The sequence below is a fragment of the Macaca fascicularis genome, chromosome 6 (assembly GCF_037993035.2).
Source record: "Macaca fascicularis isolate 582-1 chromosome 6, T2T-MFA8v1.1".
Taxonomy (NCBI): domain Eukaryota; kingdom Metazoa; phylum Chordata; class Mammalia; order Primates; family Cercopithecidae; genus Macaca; species Macaca fascicularis.
In genome coordinates this window covers 59,917,495-59,938,131 of record NC_088380.1, presented here as the reverse complement: position 1 = coordinate 59,938,131, position 20,637 = coordinate 59,917,495, and the positions used below count along the sequence as shown (strand labels likewise).

The 20,637-nt window shown below is 42.8% G+C and overlaps 1 long non-coding RNA gene across 1 annotated transcript; it reads right to left on the bottom strand.

Annotated features, from left to right (window-relative positions):
* Positions 1 to 877: 877 nt before the first annotated feature.
* Positions 878 to 16,747, bottom strand: LOC141406995 (uncharacterized). Its single transcript, XR_012413662.1, has 4 exons — positions 16,329 to 16,747; positions 5,071 to 6,124; positions 3,803 to 3,894; positions 878 to 2,508 (listed from the first exon to the last, which is right to left on the bottom strand). It is a non-coding gene; the product is annotated as an uncharacterized lncRNA (long non-coding RNA).
* Between the last annotated feature and the right edge of the window lie 3,890 nt (positions 16,748 to 20,637).

The following is a 20,637-nucleotide window of genomic DNA, read 5'->3' as shown; positions in this document are numbered from 1 at the left end:
AGTAGGAAAAATCAGTTAACAGGACTGTGGTGACTGTCCAGAGGAATAATCCCACCCTTTAGGTGAGTCTTTGCTTCTCTGTGCCAAGAAGAGATCACTCCCAACAAATAAGTCAAATGTTGTTACAGCACTGTTCAGATCCAGGACATGTTTGCCCTTGGGTGCCCCCTGGCCAGTCCCCTGCTCTCCTCTGTATCATGGAGCCTATGGGAGTCTGCCTGGGCTGCCATAACAAAATACCATAGACTGGGTGGCTAACAACAGAAATCTATCTTCTTACAATTCTGGAGGCTATAAATCCCATGTCAAGATGTTGGCAGGGCTGATTTCCTGAGGCCTCTCTCCTTAGCTTGCAGATGGCTGCCTTTTCACTGTGTCCTCATTTGGTCTTTCTTCTGTGCATGTGTGTCCCTGTTGTCTATGTGTACAGATTTCTTTCTTTCTTTTTTTAAGAAAGATAGAGTCTTGCTCTGTCACCCAGGCTAGAGTATAATGGGATGATCTTGGCTCACTGCAACCTCCACCTCCCGGGTTCAAGCAATTCTCCTGTCTCAGCCTCCCAGGTAGGTGGGACTGATGCATGCCCCACCACGCCCACCTAATTTTTGTATTTTTAGTAGAGACGGGGTTTCACCATGTTGCACAGGCTGGTCTCGAACTCCTAACCTCAGGTAATCCACCCGCCTCAGCCTCCCAAAGTGCTAGGATTACAGGCATCAGCCACCAAGTCCAGCCCAGATTTCTTCTTCTGATAAGGACACCAGTTATATCAAATTAGGACCCATCCTAACAGCCTCAATTTAACTTAATCACCTCTTTAAAGGCCAAATTTCTTAGTCTGTTCACACTGCTATAAAAACATACCATAGACTGGTTAACCATCAGTAATAGAAATTTATTTCTCACAATTCTGGAGGCTGAGAAGTCCATGATCAAGTCACTGGCAGATTTGGTCTGGTGAGAGCCCAATTCCTGGTTCATAGATGGTGCCCTCTTGCTGTGTCCTCACATGGTGGAAGGGGCAAGGCAGCTTTCTGGGGCTCCTTTCATAAAGGCACTAATCCTGTTCACGTATGGCGCCTTTGCAGTCTAATCACCCCCTAAAGGCTTCACTCCACCTCCCAATGCCATCCTACTGGGGATTAGGTTCACTATATGAATTCTAGGAGGGGGACACAAACATTCAGACCCTGGAACCTTATCTCCAAGTACAGTCACATTCTGAGCTACTGGAGATTAGGGCTTCAACATGTGAATTTTTGGGGACAAAACTCAGCTCATGCAGGGCCTGACCCCTGTTGGCTGTATTTCCCAGGCTCCCCTGCCAGCTAATGTTCAGCGGGGCTTGGCCACTGGTAGGTTCTGCAGGGACATTGTAGACTGGGAGGAAGGGAAAAGTGAGAGTATCTCCCCAGCCCTATTCAGACTCTAGCAGCAGCGTCTCTTCATTGTCCAGTCTTCCCTGGACATTGAGCCCACCATTACCAGCTTCTGCTGGGCAAAACTTACCTCTGAGTTTTGCTAACACTGTCTCTTCCCTCTAGCACGCTAGAATTGAGTAAAAGTGGCTTCCTGTTGCTGCTAATCTCTGGGTTGCCTCACTGTCCTCTGTTTGGCTTTTCATCTGTTTCTGTCACCTATATAATGAGTTATGTATATTACATCCTCCTATTTCTAGTAATCATTATGGTTTCTGATTCTTGGTGGGAGCCTGACACAAATATCTTCTCTGAAACATAATCATGATATTTATATAGGAAGATTATATACATATGGTAACATGGGCTGGGACAGTCTATAAAGTCCTATCTTAAAAGATCTTTGAAAAATGCTACTCTTTTCTGGATTTCTTTGCATTGCCAAGCCTCTCACAAGTGCATCTATTCTGCCTGCCTTTATTGTTGTCTATTGCTGTGCAATGTTTTACTTTAAACTTAGCAGCTTAAAATATACACACATCTATTATCTCACACTTTCTCATAGTGGGTCAGGAGTCCAGGCATGGATTTCTTGCATCGTAAAACAAAGGTCTCCATTTCCTCGCTGGTTGTTTTGTTGTTTTGAGAGATAAAATCGCACTCTGTTGCCCAAGCTGGAGTACATTGGTGTGACCTTCACTCACTGCAGCCTCAACCTCCTGGGCTCAAGAGTTCCTTCTGCCTCAGCCTCCCAGGTAGCTTGGACCACACCCACAGGCTACTCCATCTTGCTAATTTTTGTACTTTTTGTAGAGACAGGTCTCACTATGTTGCCCAGGCTGGCTCCTGGTCTTGAGTGATCCTCCCGCCTCAGCCTCCCAAAGTGCTGGGCTTCTAGGCATGAGCCACTGTGCCCCGTGCTTGCTGGCTGTTGTTTGGGGCTGCCATCAGCTCCTGGAAGCCACCCACAGTTCCTTGTCACATGACCCTCTTACAACATGGCAGTTCGTATCTTCAGAGCCAGCAAGAAAGTCTCTCTAGTTAGCTTAGACAGTCTTGTATAATGAAATGTGATCAAGGGAATGATATCCTGTTTGGAAAAAACTCTCAAGTCAAACTCCTCTACTCATATCAACACAATAAACACAGAAGACTTCTATGACCCGAAAATATGTGGGGATTTCTCTCCACCAGCAAGTAAACAATAGATCCTGCAGTGGACACCAGCTGAGTGTCCTCCAGTTCAGTTCTGACATTGTCTACCTGGAGATTTTGTCAGATCCCACAGGTTGAGGGCTCAATCCCACCAATCACCAGTCCAAGCGTCTGGAACTTCTGGCTGACCAGATTTAAGTTGGGGTTCCCACAACCCCCTCTTTGGTTTCAATTAATTTTCATTTTATTTCATTTCATTTCATTTCATTTGTTTGAGATGAAGTCTCGCACTGTCTCCCAGGCTGGAGTGCGGTGGCCAGATCTCAGCTCACTGCAACCTCCGCCTCCCAGGTTCAAGCGATTCTCCTGCCTCAGCCTCCCAAGTAACTGGGATTGCAAGGGTGTACCACCACACCCAGCAAGTTTTTATATTTTTATTAGAGAGGGGTTGCACAATGTTGGCCAGGTTGGTCCCTAATGCCTAACTTCAGGTGATCTACCCACCTTGGCCTCCCAAAGTGTTGGGATTACAGGCGTGAGCCACTGCGTCCAGCAGGATTCAACTGATTTTTCTAGAGTGGCTCACGGAACTCAGGGAAACACCTACTTGCATTTACTCATTTATTATAAAGGGTATTACAAAGAATATAGATGAAGAAGTGTGTAGGGCAAGGGAAAGGGAAAGGGGTACAAAGCTTGCAGGCCCTCTCCAGGTATACCACCCTCCAGGAACCTCCTCGTGGTCATCTATTCAGAAGCTCTCTGAACCCTGTCCTCTTGTGTGTGGTGGAGTTGTTGTGCGGGAGCAGTTGTGGGGTTGTTTTTTGACAGGGTCTCACCCTGTCACCCAGGCTAGAGTGCAGTGGTGCAACTGTAGCTCACTGCAACCTCAACCTCCTGGGCTTAAGCAATCCTCCCACCTCAGCCTCCCAGGTAGTTAGGACTTACAGGAACCCACCATCACACCTGGCTATTTTTGGTAATTTTTGTAGGACCAGGTTCCACCTGTTGCCCAGGCTAGTCTTGAACTCCTGGGCTTAAGGGATTCACCTGCCTTGGCCTCCCAAAATGCTGGCATTACAGGCATGAGCCACCCTGCCCGGTCCTCTTATGTTTTAAAGGAGACTTCATTACATAGGCATGATTGACAATGGTGCAGAAATGTGATTGGACAAAAAGGGTATGATTTCCTACAAATAGGCTGAGTGGGGAAACCCAGTAAGACCCACCTGCTCAGATTCTTGTTGGCCTCTCTGTGCAACATTCCTTCCTTCAGAGTATGGGGCAGGATTCTTTCTGGAATGAGGGTCTTTTGACTTGCCTTGGACAGGTAAAAGGAGGAAAGAAGTTCAGAGAGAGAGAGATTGTTTCCTGAGGCCTGTTCCTGAGGCCTAAAATGCTCCAACCTTATAACAAAAGGGCTATAACAAGAGGGCTATGGGAGTTATGAGCCAGGAACTATTACTTTCATGCTTTACATATATATATACACACATATATATATATATACACACATACACACACACACATATATATACATATATAAAATCATATCACGCATCTCATCAACTTTGCCATATTCTTGTGGTTAGAAGCAAATCACAGATTCTACCAGCACTCAGGGGAAGGGACTACACGAGGGCAGGACTCCCTGGGGGTCACCTTGCTGTGCGTCTACCACCCTGCCTGTGGGGTGAGCAGAAGGCCAGCAGATGCACAAAGTAACAAGACTGTGGGCAGAGCTAACCTTTTCCAAGGTAATTTGGGGGTGGCAGAGTAGCTCTAAGGAGCCAGAAGAGGCAAGGAGGAGAGGCTAATGCTTCCTGGAAGGAGTGGGACAATCCAAACTGGGGTCAGGCGGGAGCTGACAGAGACACGGGTCAGGGCCTCTCTTGAAGGTCACAGCTGGACAGGGGTGGTCACCAGGAACTGAACTGCCTGTGACATGGGCAAATCCAGCTGACAGCAGAGGGAATATCAAAGATCAGGAGAGTAGGAGGGGTGTGAAGAGCCCATGGGAGAGGGATAAGGTGTGGTGCCAAGGAGCAAAGCCTAATGCATAAAAAGGAATTCAATTTTGTAACTTGAGGACTCAGGTCCTCACCCCCATGCCCATCCCAGCCAACTTGAAAGAGGCCCTATGTCCCGGGAGGGTGGGAAACAGTGAGGAGGCTCACGTAAACCAGACATGCCTTTTTTGACCCTGTGCAATAGCATCATAAGGGCAGAGCCAAGTTTCATTTCCTCTCTTCAACATTCTTAGGCTCATTGTTAGATTTCCTGGCTTCATCCCAGTTCTCATCTTCTACCACCTCTTTGAAGTAGCTGACTGGGAATTTCTTAAATTATGCAGAGAGTAACCTCCACAGCACCGTGCTGCCCATATGCCCTCCTCTGTCGGTGTTTCTCTTCTGCTTCTTTAGTGACTTTTTTTCCCAGGGAGTTTTACATTTTGTGGTTTCAGCTCTCAAATATAGGTGAAACCTCAAATTCATACCTCCGGCCTTGCTTGTCTTCTAGGCAGGTGCTTGGAAAAAAAGGACAAGAGAACACGTTTCCACTTTCAGCTACGTGCTTTCCCAGCAGCAACTCAGAGGATGCATAGAGGGTCCAATTCTGTTTTTGTTGTACTCTCTTCTCATATGTACATAATGTCCAGTCTACCAAACTGGAACCCTTGAAATCTTTGGAATTCATGCAAGGAACAGTATGGAATTGTTCTCCATCAGGAACACGGAAAGACGAATCTTCTTTTTCTTTCTCCACAGTCAAGTTCCTGTGCTTGGCTTTCCAACTCCTCCATTGATGAGCCCCTGCTACCTCCCAGCTTCATGTGGCAGCCTCCAAAGTCCAAGCCATCACTCTGGTTTCTTCACTGGTTTCCTTCACAAGAGAGACCACCCAACCTCTTCCCTTGGACTGAGAAATCATAAAGCTGAATGATGCAAGAGAATGGGATGCAGGGTCAAACTACCTGGGTTCGAACCCCAGTTCTGTCTCTTACCGGCAGTGTGACATTAGGCTGATAACTACTCTCTATGCTTCAGTGACGTCAGCTGCAAAGTGGGAGATGATGTCTATGCCAAACAGTTGTAAGGAGTAAGTGACTCAATATGTGCAAAGTGCTTAGAACATTCCTGGCAATTGGGTCACATAATACTAAAAAATCAGGCAGCGAGTACCTATGTCACCTATTTCTCCGCTGTAGCCTGGCTAGGTCACCATGTGTCAAACAGGAATATAACTAATTTTAATCAATATTTTATATATTTCAATTATATAGAAGTACAAACTTCAAAAAAATTGCTTGCTTGCAGAAGGGCTCTTGTTTTTCCTCCTTCTCCCCATCCAAATTCTATCTCATTCTTCAAGAACCAGCTTAAGTCCCACTTCCATGAAATTGATTCCTGTTGCTTCAGTCTACACCAAATTCTCATTTCTGGAAATGTTTTTATAGTAGGTTCACACCATAGAAGTTGGCACTGAATGGCTCTTGTGTTCTGTGGGGTCTCTAAGTGTCTCCTCAGTAAATAGTTCACCACTTCTGAGTTCTGAAAAAAATGAACCATAACAGGTAGTTGACACCCAGAACCCAGGTTATTACCTTTATTATTGATGGAGGCAGATTGAAGGATATACTATACTATAGAGTAAGGGCCAAACATACTTCCTAACTGCATTAAAAAATATGTGTCCTTTTCCGTGTGGGATTGCATCCAATGCCACTTCACTCCAAGAAAGTTGCCCCACATCTTGCAGGAGAACAAGAATAGGGGCATAAGAAGCCAGGGGTATGTTTAAAAGAAAAAAGAAAAAAAAAGGTCCCCCTGCTGCAAACCAACAAGTGGAATAAAGACCTACTCCTCTAGCAAAATTTTTCCATAAACTCTTGAGGACAGGGCCTAGATTTTAAGCTTCTGATGCTTTCTCCATAGTCCCTAGCATGGTGTAGGTGTGTAACAGCTGCTCAATAATAATTCCAGGCTCTGTTCTAATCACTGTCTATATGTTAGCTTAATCCACCATGAGAACCACCTATGAGGTAGCTGGTATTAACACTGATGTTTTATAGATGAAGAAACTGAGGCATTAAGCTCACATAGCCAACAAATGGTAAAGCTGGGATCAGAGTTCACGCTCTTAACCACCATCCTGTACTGCACTGACTGAATTTCAGGGATAGTAATGTTGGTAGAAATGGGGATTGTAGGAGTTCAGAAGCTGGATGGGAACTAGCCCTGCTAATGTCCAGTGAAGGCAAGCTCTATAAGTAATAACTAGTGCTTAGAGAATGTCATCAGAGAAGATCCGACAGCACATTTTCTTTTTACTACAATATCAGAAGTTCTGTAAAATGATCCATTATAAACAACTCTGTATACTTGGAAAGAAGTTTTTAATTCCACTTAAGGTACTACTGAAGTAAATTTTAATGTAACATCTGGTCATTTGTGCAAAAATGAATCAAAATGGCTGATATTTGTCAAAAATCAAATATGATATTTTTCTGGCTCTGATTTTTTTTTTTTTGAGACAATGTCTTGCTCTGTCACCCAGGTTAGAGTGCAGGGGTGTGATCATGGCTAACTGCAGCCTCAACCTCCCAGGCTCAAGCAATCCTCCTACCTCAGCCCCCGAAGTAGCTGAGACCACAGGTACATGCCACCATGCCTGGCTAGGCTAATTTTTGCATTTTTAGTAGAAACAGGGTTTCACATGTTGCCCAGGCTGGTCTCAAACTCCTGGGCTCAAGTGATTTGCCTGCCTTGGCCTCCCAAAATGCTGGGATTACAGGCATGAGCTACTTTGCCTGGCCCTGATTTTTTGTTGCTCATATGATTAAACTGCAATTTTGGCATAATAGAAGGCAAGGACATTTTCCTTTATTTCATTGTGTTACAGCATGTCATGAAGGCTAAATTCTTATCCAAGTATTAATTCCATTTGATCTCATAGCTTTACATTGCACTTCTGTGACCAATTTCAGGCTGCATCCTAAGTAGGAGAGAAAATATATCAATCGCCTTTAGGCATTTTGTCTGTTTACCACTAGAGGTCACTACCTAGTCTTTTATCTGAAAAGCCACAAGCTTTCGTTTTGCTTCATTTACGTTTATCACGGAGAGGCAAGAAAATCTGTTACAGCATGTCTCAGACTTACTGTGAAATTATCTAAAGTAGAAATAAATTTCAAATCAAGCTGGTTAATCAGCTTTATTTGATGTCGACTACCACTGATTTAGGGCCTACTGTGGGCAGGTTCTGTGCTAGGTGCCTTATATGTTACCTCTGAATTCTGCAACATTATCCTCATTTTACAGATGAGGAAATTGAAGCTTGGCAAAGTCATATGATTTCATCAACATGACACAATTACACAGCAAGGACTTACTTCAGGTTATGAACCCAGCTCAGGACTGGTAAATAAAAAAGGGAAACTTAGGCTGGGCACAGTGGTTCATGCCTGTAATCCCAGCACTTTGGGAGACTAAGGCGGGCAGATCACATGAACCCTGGCCAATATAGCGAAACTCCGTCTCTACTAAAAATACAAGAAAAAAAAAAATTAGCTGGGCGTGGTGGTGGGCGCCTGTAGTCCTAGCTACTTGGGAGGCTGAGGCAGAAGAATCGCTTGAAATCGGGAGGTGGAGGTTGCAGTGGGCCGAGATCGCACCACTGCACTCCAGCCTGGGTAACAGAGTGAGACTCTGCCTCAAAAAGAAAAAAAAAAAGGAAAAAGATAAAAAGAACTAGGCAGGCATAGTGGCGCACACTTGTAATCCCAGCTACTGTACAGGCTGAGGTGGGAGGATCGCCTGAACCTGAGAGGCAGAGGTTGCAGTGAGCTGAGATTGCACCACTGCATTCCAGCCTGGGCGAAAGAGTGAGACTGTCTTAAAAATAATAGTAAAATGAAAAGGGGAAATTTCCAATAATGCCTGACCTGAGAAGAGGTCCAAGAATGTTTATTCCACCTTGTAGGACATTTGACAATTCACCATAATGATGGGCAGGTTAAAGAGTTAAAGAGAAATACTATTAACAACTCTAAATGGAATTTACAGCTAAACAGATTCTAGCAAAACAGCCATCTAGCTGTGTTAGAAACTTTGTTTTAATTCGATTAAATCTAATTTGTCCCCACATTTTTTATTTAAATGTAATTAGTGGGATAATTTAAGGGATCTGATGTAATAAGACATTTTATTTAATAAAGGAGGTGTGTTTCTGCCTTAGACCTTCATCTTTCTTAGATGACAAAGGTATAAGTGTGCATGCCTAGAAAAGGAACCATGTTTACATTGTCTATGGGTCTTGATAGTACATTTTCTGGTGTAAAATTATGTTGTCAAGACTTCCTATTTTTTATTTTTTCTATTTTTTTTTTTTTTGTTGTTAGAGATATGAGGTCTCACTATGTTGCCCAAGCTAGCCTCAAACTCCTGTGCTCAAGCAATCCTCCCACCTTGGCCTCCCAAAGTGTTGAGATTACAGGTGTGAGCCACTGCTCCTGGCCCTGTAACAACTTCCTGTCTTTCCACAAACATGGCTGCATTTGGCGGTGCAGTGCCACACTAAATAATGACTCCATTAGAATGGATTAGATATATACTTCGTGCCATCAATGTTAATAAACGTCGGTTCTAACATTGTGCTGAATCTGAACCTGTTCACTGAGATCACAATGAGCTTAGAATTATTCATTATAATGCCCTTGTATTTCCTGGTCTAGTGCTGTTTAATAAGCTACTGATAGTACTTTCATATGAGGAGACGAATAAAATTTCAGTCCTGACTTCATCAGTTATATGTTTAAAAAAAAATTAATGCTGCATGAAAATTAAATTAATGAATTTAATTAATTTAAATAATTTAAAATTAATTAATTAAATTTAATTTAAAATTAATTAATCTAATTTATAATTAATTAATTTAATTTATAATTAATTTAATTAATAAAAAATTAATGCTGCATGAAATTAAAAAATTAATGCTGCATGAAACACATCCTACCCTAAAATAAAACTACTTAAACTTTGATCTTCAAGGAGATGAATAAAGAGCACTGAGGGTTGTTTTGTATATAGGACCAAGAATTATATTTGTTCTGTAACTTTAGCCTACCAATCTATTATTATTATTATTATTATTTTTAAAGAGATGGGGTCTCACCATATTGCCCAGGCTGGTCTTGACTCCTGAGCTCAAGCGATCCTCCCACCTCAGCCGCCAAAGTGCTAGGATTACAGGCATGAGCCACCACTCCCAGTCCCATGTATTGTTTGTGGGAAAAAAAAATAATCTGGGGGTAAAAACGTACCTGGAGACTTTACATATTCCACACACTCATTTTATTTTATTTTATTTACATATATTTTATAATTTCAATTTTTTTTATTATACTTTAAGCTCTAGGGTACATGTGCACAATGTGCAGGTTTGTTACATATGTATACATGTGCCATGTTGGTGTTAACTCATTATTTACATTAGTTATATCTCCTAATGCTATCAATCCCCCGTCCCCACACCCCACAATAGGCCCCGGTGTGTGATGTTCCCCACCCTGTGTCCAAGTGTTCTTATTGTTCAATTCCCATCTATGAGTGGGAATATGCGGTGTTTGGTTTTCTGTCCTAGAGATAGTTTGCTCAGAATGATGGTTTCCAGCTTCATCTATGTCCCTACAAAGGACATGAACTCATCCTTTTCTATGGCTGCATAGTATTCCATGGTGTATATGTGCCACATTTTCTTAATCCAGTCTATCATTGATGGACAATTGGGTTGGTTCCAAGTCTTTGCTATTGTGAATAGTGCTGCAATAAACATATATGTGCATGTGTCTTTATAGCAGCATGATTTATAATCCTTTGGGTATACACCCAGTAATGGAATGGCTGGGCTAGTTCTAGATCCTTGAGGAATCGCCACACTGTCTTCCACAATGGTTGAACTAGTTTATAGTCCCACCAACAGTGTAAAAAAGTGTTCCTATTTCTCTACATCCTCTCCAGCACCTGTGTTTCCTGACTTTTTAATGATCACCATTCTACCTGGTGTGAGATGGTATCTCATTGTGGTTTTAATTTGCATTTCTCTGATGGCCAGTGATGATGAGCCGAATTCTACCGGAGGTACAAAGAGGAGCTGGTACTATTCCTTTTGAAACTATTCCAATCAATAGAAAAAGAGGGAATCCTCCCTAACTCATTTTATGAGGCCAGCATCATCCTGATACCAAAGCCTTGCAGAGACACAACAAAAACAGAGAATTTTAGACCAATAACCCTGATGAACATCAATGCAAAAATCCTCAATAAAATACTGGCAAACCAAATCGAGCAGCACATCAAAAAGCTTATCTACTATGATCAAGTTGGCTTCATCCCTGGGACTCAAGGCTGGTTCAACATATGCAAATCAATAAATGTATTCCAGCATATAAACAGAACCAAAGACAAAAACCACATGATTATCTCAATAGATTATCTCAATAGATGCAAAATTCAACAGCCCTTCATGCTAAAAACTCTCAATAAACTATTGATGGGGCGTATCTCAAAATAATGAGAGCTATTCATGACAAACCCACAGCCAATATCATACTGAATGGGCAAGAACTGGAACATTCCCTTTGAAAGCTGGCACAAGACAGGGATGTCCCCTCTCACCACTCCTATTCAACAAAGTGTTGGAAGTTCTGGCCAGGGCAATCAGGCAGGAGAAAGAAATAAAGGGTATTCAATTAGGAGAAGAAGAAGTCAACTTGTCCCTGTTTGCAGATGACATGATTGTATATTTAGAAAAACCCATCATCTCAGCCCCAAATCTCCTTAAGCTGATAAGCAACTTCAGCAAAGTCTCAGGATACAAAATCAATGTGCAAAAATCACAAGCATTCCTATACACCAATACCAGACAAACAGAGAGCCAAATAATGAGTGAACTCCCATTCACAATTGCTTCAAAGAGAATAAAATACCTAGGAATCCAATTTACAAGGGATGTGAAGGACCTCTTCAAGGAGAACTACAAACCACTGTTCAATGAAATAAAAGAGGACACAAACAAATGGAAGAACATTCCATGCTCATGGATAGGAAGAATCAATATCATGAAAATGGCCATACTGCCCAAGGTAATTTATAGATCCAATGCCATCCCCATCAAGCTACAAATGACTTTCTTCACAGAATTGGAAAAAACTACTTTAAATTTCATATGGAACCAAAAAATAGCCCACATTGCCAAGATAATCCAAAGCAAAAAGAACAAAGCTGGAGGCATCACACTACCTGACTTCAAACTATACTACAAGGCTATAGTAACCAAAACAGCATGGTACTGGTACCAAAACAGAGATCTAGACCAATGGAACAGAACAGAGGCCAATGAAACAGAACAGAGGCCTCAGAAATAACACCGCACATCTACAACCATCTGATCTTTGACAAACCTGACAGAAACAACAGGGGTTTAATAAATGGTACTGCTGGGAAAACTGGCTAGCTATAAGTAGAAAGTTGAAACTGGATCCCTTCCTTACACCTTATTCAAAAATTAATTCAAGTGGATTAAAGACTTAAATGTTAGACCTAAAACCATAAAAACTCTAGAAGAAAACCGAGGCAATACCAGTCAGGACATAGGCATGGGCAAAGACTTCATGACTAAAACACCAAAAGCAATGGCAACAAAAGCCAAAATTGACAAATGGGATCTCATTAAACTAAAGAGCTTCTGCACATCAAAAGAAACGACATCAGAATGAACAGGCAACCTACAGAATGGGAGAAAATTTTTACAATCTTTCCATCTGACAAAGGGCTAATATCCAGAATCTACAAATAACTTAAATTTACAAGAAAAAATCAAACAACCCCATCAAAAAGTTGGCGAAGGATATGAACAGACACTTCTCAAAAGAAGACATTTATGCGGCCAACACACTCATTTGCGTTGAATTAGTCATCAAGCTTCTGATCTAGAAATATCTTTGGGATCAGGTGTTTTAACACCTCCTTCTCCTCTGTGATCTTGGAGCAGCTGTTGTTCCCCCCAAACAGTCCATTAATGTAGATTTATTTTTTAAATTACTACTTTGTCCTGATGATAAACGAGCTGGTTAATTCTATGAACTGAAAAGCCTGTTCAAGAACAACAGCATGTAAGATCTCCAAATCTGTCTGTAGGAGAACAGCCCGCCATGCAGAGGAGTTCTATCACAAGATCAACAGGAGACATAAAAGCCTGTGTGCACATGAGGCAGATCCACTTACGATTTTGTTTACTGGCTTTGCAAGGTCTCAGGCCTCTCTCCCAGGCCCTTGGATTTATTCTTCCTATTCAAGGCAATGACAGCCGGGTTTGACAGAAATAAAATTCAAGTCATAGCAGATCAAGTAACTCAAAGATTTCATTCTGGTAAAATTAGAATACTAAGTAGTTCAGTTATTACTGGAGAACTCTATATCGATGTTTAAAGCCTCACATTTAATTCTCATAAGCATGTAGGGAGAGTAAAACTTGACTTCTGCATTTTTAGGGTTTTTCAGTTGGGCCTAGGAATTAAATTGACAGAAGACAGATCTATAGGAGAAAAGCACACAAATGTAATATACATGTTACATGGCTAAGGAAATGAAGATTCAAAGATGCAGAATTGAATGCTTATACTGAATTAGACAAAGAGTCACAAATTATTAAAATGTGACAAGGTAAAGGAACTTGGGCTAGGGTGGTTAATTGGGTAGAGAAATGACTAGGAAAACAAGGATTCGTTTAACAAGTTTCATTAGCACAGATCTCCTGTCCTTGACGATAAGAATAATACCTTCTTTCTGGTATAAGGAGGGCATCTTTCACATGGGAATTTCATCTCTTGCTTTCAAAAAAACAAAAGGAAGGGCCGAGTGATCCTCTTGTCCTGCTGTTTTTTCAGTCCCTAAACTCAAAATAGCCAATATACCAAAGCAGCATATTTTGGGATAGCATGTTCTTAATTCCTTCAAGTAGAATAAGTGAATTTTTAATTACATTTTTAATCTTGAGATGATTGTAGATTCACATGCAGTCGTAAGAAATAATACAGAGATAGCTTGTGTCCTTTAGCTGGTTATTCCCAATGGTGACATCTTGCAGAACTGTAGTGCACTATCACAGCTGGCATGTCAGCACTGACACAGCTAATTACAGTGTCCTAGGGAACTTTATAATTTCCTAGGAAATTAATACTCCACCAAATCAGACCAGTGGTCTGTTTAGATAGGATCTGTCAGTGGCACCAGGAATACTTACAGAAAAAGAGTACTAGTTTCTCTGATATCATCCTTAAAGTTTAGTAGTGTACCCAAACATTCACATTTTACATTGCTATTAAGAGGGTGATCAGTCATGAACATTTCTTTTTTTTTTTTTTGAGATGGAGTCTCACTCTGTTGCCCAGGCTGGAGTGTAGCTGCACGATCTCAGCTCACTGTAATCTCTGCCTCCTTGTTTCAAGCAATTATCTGCCTCAACCTCCCAAATACCTGGGGATTACAGGCGCCCACCACCATGCCTGGCTAATTTTTGTGTTTTTAGTAGAGATGGGGTTTCACCATCTTGGCCAGACTGGTCTTGAACTCCCAACCTCGGATGATCCACCCACCTCGGCCTCCCAAAGTGCTGGTATTATAGGCGTGAGCCACCGCGCCCGACCAAACATTTCTAACTCTTGTCTGCTGACCCCCTTTCATTATTGCCCTTGCAGATGAGCTTTCTGCCCTCCTTCACCCTGCCGTGTGCCCTGCAAGGCTGACTTATGGGCAGTACCAGCCTGTGTTCCTCTCTGAAGGCCATGGCTTCATCCGACAGTCAGATTTCTCCATGAAGATGGCCCTCTCCAAGTGCCGGCCCACACTCCATGCGCTCACACCCTCAGGCCTAGGGTTGGGAAGAGTCCTGTGGTCCCTGTTGGGGCCCCTCACCCCTGACCTCAATTCTGTAAGGAATTCCTTTGTTAAACTTATTTTCACCACTCCCCTTGTGTGTGCTGTCTGGTTTCACCTTAGACCCCAACCAATACATTCAGCGAACACTCACTGACCACGACTGTCTTCCTAATGCCCTCCTCTTCCTTGACTTGATGGACACTGCTCTCCCTACGTCTCCTCCTACAGATGTAGGAGGGAGTCAAGGATAAAGACCAGGGAAATACCACCATTTAAAAGGAGACCAGTGGTCAAGAGGAAAATAGAAGATGAAGCAGGGCTCCCAGGCTCCTCAAACTCCAGTTTCTCCCTTGGCAGGTGACATTTTGGGCTAGAGTGATTAATTGGGTAGAGAAACTTCTTTCAGGAGACCCACAGGAGCCTCCTACTAACCACTTGATGAACTGCCCAGATCCCCCCTCTTTAGCAATAAAGGACTTGGTCACCTGGCTGCTGTGAATGTTGCCCAAAAACAGCCTTCAGCTGACCGCCTTCTTGTGTGGGCCGCCTTGACTGAAGAAAACGGCCTCGTCCAGAGTCACGCTTCCTTCCAGCACAGCCTGCATCCAATGACTAATCAATGAGTCTGATGTAAAGTTCTGGTCCCCTTGGCCCAACTCAGGACAATTACTGGTTATCTATTGTTGCATAACAAATGACCCCAAAACTAGCAACTTAAAACAACATCTATTAACTCTCCATGTGTGGGGGTCGGGAATCCAGGAGTATCTTAGCTTCAGGTTTCATCTCAGGGTTTCTTATGCTGTTGCAGTCAAGCTGTCACATCTGAACGGGCTGGGGGTCTACTTTGCTGTTGGTAGAAGGCTTCAGTTTCTCATTACCTTGGCCTCTCTATAAAGTTGCCCACACCATGGCAGTAACTGCTGGGTCAAAATCCTGTTTTCTATGGAAAGCAGACTTCCTTAATAATTTCAGCCCCATATCATGTCTTGGTCACTTTTAGTCATTATAATAGTTACTACCAGCTGTTAAAAAAAAAAAAAAAAAAAAGGCAGTGTGCAGTGGCTCCTGCACTTTGGGAAGCTGAGGCAGGTGGATCACCTGAGGTCAGGAGTTCAAGACCAGCCTGGCCAACATGGTGAAACTCCATCTCTACTAAAAATGCAAAAAATATTAGCTGGGCCTGGTGGTGGGTAGTCCTAGCTACTTTGGAGGCTGAGACAGGAGAATTGCTTGAACCTGGGAGGCAGAGGTTGCAATGAGCTGAGATCATGCCGCTGCACTCCAGCCTGGGTGACAGAGCGAGACTCCGTCTCAAAAAAAAAAAAAAAAAAAAAAAAAAAGATTCCCTATCCTTAAGATCCAATGATTTTATTTTAAAGCTTTAGTTTCATATCCAATGTATGATTTTATTGTAAAGCTTTAGTTTCATATCTAATGCATGGCTCTCTCCTCCTCTCCTATCCCCTGCAGAATAGAGATGTGACCTGGGTCACACACAACTTGTAAGTCTACCATACCTCCTGCTGGTAATGACCAGGGAGGAAAAAAATGGAAGGGAGAGGTGCCCTGTGAGACCCAGCTTATTGCCCTTGTGTCAGTGTGGACAGATAAAGGAAGACAACATCATCAGACAAGGGATTTGCTCCCAACCAGTAACTCTAGATGCTAGGGGATCCTTATAAGAGATTCATTCTCAACTTCAAGCCCAGCCCTTGAGCTGGTGGCCTTATGTCCCATTCCTCTGATGTGTGCCCCTCTTTGCCCAATATTGCAGCATAGCCAGACAAGACCAAGACTCCAAATATGGTCTACTTACCACAACCAACTCCTGGGTCTTCAGGCTTTTGTGGAATCGACCTTTCAAGCCTCCAGGACACCATGACTTCAAGTGAAGACAGCTTTGACCCCTGCCCTGCCTGGCAGTCCCCCATTATGCCATCTCTTCCCAACGAATTTTTCCTCTACTGTGGTGGCACAGGGGCTGGACAGTGACCCTAGCATCCTTCCACTGTTCAGACAGGTACCACATATCAGATACTTACAAACCTGTGAGTAGTTCTCTTGACAGCTCTTACCCTTGGCTTTGAGGATGGGAGGCAACCCACCCCCTACCCTTGTTCTGGGGAATAAATCATCCTAAATGAGCACTGTACTTCTGCAGAAGGCAACAGCCTTCTGCCTTTCAGCCTCACTTTATATTAGGATGAGAGATGTTGGTGCTGGTTCTGCTTCCTGGTTTCTCTTAGCAAGCCTTGTCAGGGTGTGGCCGACCCACTCCAACAGCTGTGGTTCTAGGAATTTAGAATGTGGGGGATTTAACTTATTTGATCCTCAGCTGTGAGCTTAGAATGGCCTTAGTCACCAATACTTAGCAGCTGTTACCATGTTTAAAATTAGTCACCTTTCCCCCAACTACACTCTGATCCTGTATTGCCTATCTGGGTGAATGGTACTAACATCCTCCCTGTTGCATTAGTCTGTTTTGCACTGCTATAAAGAAATACCTGAGACTGGCTAATTTATAAAGAAAAGAGGTCTAATTGACTCATGGTTCCACATGATGTACAGGAAGCATGATACTGGCATTTGTTTCTGGGAAGGTCTCAGGAAACTTAACAATCATGGTGGAAAGGGAAGGGGAAGGGGAAGGGGAAGCAGGCACATCTTACATGATCAGAGCAGGAGGGAGAGCGAGGAGGGAGATCAGATCTCATGAAAATTCACTCACTATACAGTACCAAGGGTGGATGGTGCTAAACCATTCATGAGGATTCTGCCCCCATGATCCAATCACTTCTCCCCAGGCCCTGCCTCCAACATTGGGGTTACACTTCGACATGAGATTTGGGCGAGGTCACAGATCCAAGCCATGTCAGTAATGAACTATTGCAGAATGAGAGATCTTCAGTAAGAGAACTATGATAGTCCCTGGCAAAATGGGAAGGTTGATCACCTTACTTCCCATTTTCAATGACTCCAATCAGAACTTGTGAATAATTCAATTCCTCCCCTTTCTTCATTGGCCCTACTCTGTTAGCTAGGCATGCTGTCCCCTTATCTCTAACAGCCTTTGCATCTATAACCCCCTTTCCATTCTGCAACTCTCTTAATTCACACTAGTGATTATCAGCCTTGGTTTCTCACTGGAATCATCTGGAAGGATTTAGAAACTACTGATGCCTGGATCCCATCACCAGAGATTCTGATTTAAATGGCCTGGGGTGGGTCCTGGACAAACACCAGGGGATTCTTAGGTGCCTTTTCCCACCTGACCTACTACAGAGCTGAATGATCTTCTCAGCTCCAGAGTTGCCCTCTGTAGTCCATCCTTCACACTGCAGCCAGAGCTTTCTAAAACACAAAGCTTATCACATCATGGCCCTGCTTAAACTTCTTCTATGGGTCCCCACTGAGCCAGGATAAAGCGCAAACTGTTCATCGTGGCAGAAGGTGAGCAGTGCTCGGGAGATGAAGCTGGTGAGGGAATCGGGGCCTGATCATGCAGGACCTTGACTCTTGGGCTAAACTGCTTACATTGCTTCATGTCTACCATGCCCCCTAACAACATCAGCTTTTGCTCATTTAAATACTACTCACTAAGCACCTACTATGTGCGAGATGGTAGAGATACCATGATGAATAAAGTGACCACAGTCACAGACCTTACCCTCCAGAGGTAGCAGGCTAGACCATTAAAGAGACCACAGCCACCCTCCCCTGGCTCAAAGAGAAGTAACCATTGTGGAAGACAGTGTGGCGATTCCTCAAGGATCTAGGACCAGAAATACCATTTGACCCAGCCATCCCCTCACTGGGTATATACCCAACGATTATAAATCATTCTACTATAAAGACACATGCACATGTATATATATTGCAGCACTATTTATAATAGCAAAGACTTGGAACCAACCCAAATGACCATCAGTGATAGACTGGATAAAGAAAATGTGGCACATATACATCATGGAATACTATGCAGCCATAAAAAGAATGAGTTCATGTCCCTTGCAGGGACATGGATGAAGCTGGAAACCATCATTCTCAGCAGACCACACCTTTCTTAGTACCTACATTGTGATCTGAATATGGTTATACAATAGCACCTGTAACCCTCATTACAGTTCTTTGATCATATGTATGTTCTATTCTAGAAATCTTAGCATAAATGCCTTGAGGTCAAGAATCGCACTATTTCCATCTTTTTCATCTGCAATACCAAGCAGGGTGCTCAGGACACAGTGAATGCTCAGGGAAGTTTGCCAAATGAAAAAGGCAAGGAAGAATGGCTCAGTCTGACTTTCTACATAACTACTTGGAAATCATAAAGTCTATTTCCTTTATCCATCAATAATCTCACAGTCCCATGCTTTCCACTAGAATGGGTGTATTATGAAATAATTTCTCATGTATTCAGAATGGTCTTAGTAAATTTTTCAAATGATCATTGTGTGTCTCTGAAAGCAGGACATACTATCTCACAGTGAAGGGATAACTGATCCTTTCTTCATATGACTTTTAAAAATAGCTTAAGTCATCAGTTATCAGCTGTATGGCAGACACACCTGACAGCAGTAACTTAACTTGAGAATACACTGAGAATGGCTTTATAGTCTAAGAAGAATATGTGTTCAGAGTTCCAGGCTAAGGAAACTGGGAGCAGCCAACCTGAAGATTCACTCCTTATGTATGAAGGACATCTGAACCCCTGGCCCTTCCCTTGGAATGCAGACCATACAGGGGATGGAGACCCTTTGTTTTGGGTTACCTGGAGGTTGCTAAGTGGAAGTTGCTAGGTAGAGGGTGCTAAGTGAAAATGCTATATAAGCTGCATGCTTTTTACAAATGGTAGTAGTTTTCCTCTCCAGCCCAGCATAACTGGACCATCCCTGTATGTAAGTCCCCTATATAAGCACTATCTCTCATTCACTGTCTCTTGGTCTCTTTTTTTGGTCTCTAGGACATGGTGTTATCTCTATTGCAGCCAACAGGCGTCTGGCCCAACAACATCTTAGCAGGGATTACTTACATTATAGCATCACCTCTTACCAAGGAGATTGGCATGTCCAAAGACAATCTGAAGATGAAAGAGGAATGGCCCTTTTAATGGTAGAATGAAAGGGGTAGTGAAGCCTGTGTTTTAGGCCAAGGATTACAGCCCCTACTTCTCTAATAAGCTCTGGGCAGGAAGACAAGTGACAGACACAGACTGAGCCCCTGGTAGAGCTCCCACTCAGCTTCCAGGGGGGAATTCCCCAATGCTGTAACTCAAACTGGTGCAACTGCTCAGCTTTGACAATGCTTCTCATGAGAAGGAAGAACCATGTTATTACGTCCTTAATGTCTCCCCCTGTTTTGTCAGTTACTCTGGAGTAGACTACATTGTCAGCACGATGGTTTTTATCCAACTCAAACTCCTCAGTGCAGAAGGCATCCTATTTTCTCCTGGAGAGCAGCACACAGTGGTTCAGGCTGCACACAAACTTTACAGACGATGGCTCTAATGACAAACTCAGTCTCTCACACTCATCTTCAAATTCTGTTTTACTCACATACTTGGTTTCTCTGGTTCCTCAGGTCATTAGAATATTGCTAATAACTGGTTATAACTGCTATTTATTTTATTTGCATTTGCATTCTTTTCCAACAATTATTCACCGAAAAGCAATAGCAACACAGCAGGATGCTACTGATTCCAGTTATTCGTCCTCTCTACGTTAGTGTCAATATATTATTTCCCCAAGTAACTTGTTAAATAGAGTGATCAACTATCCTAGTTGGCCTAGGACTGAGGGGTTTTAGCATAGGGCTCACCAGATGATTGGTCATCCTATAACAGATCCTACATCATACAGCCAAGAAATAACACAAGCACTGAAGACTCTAGACCAAAAAACTGGAAGGAAGTAAATGCTAGAGAGAAAATGAAGGAAAGAGAAGTAGGCTGACAGAAAGTAAGCATGGTGTGGGGAGGGAGGAATGAAAGCACACTTGTGGAAGAGGAAAATACAAGAAGAAAATTCAAAATAAAAGAAGACATAACGCTCGGCAAATGAAAACTTACAGGTATAGAGAACTAGTTACAAATATCTAGGAACAATCCTAGAGGGAATAAAAATATAAAT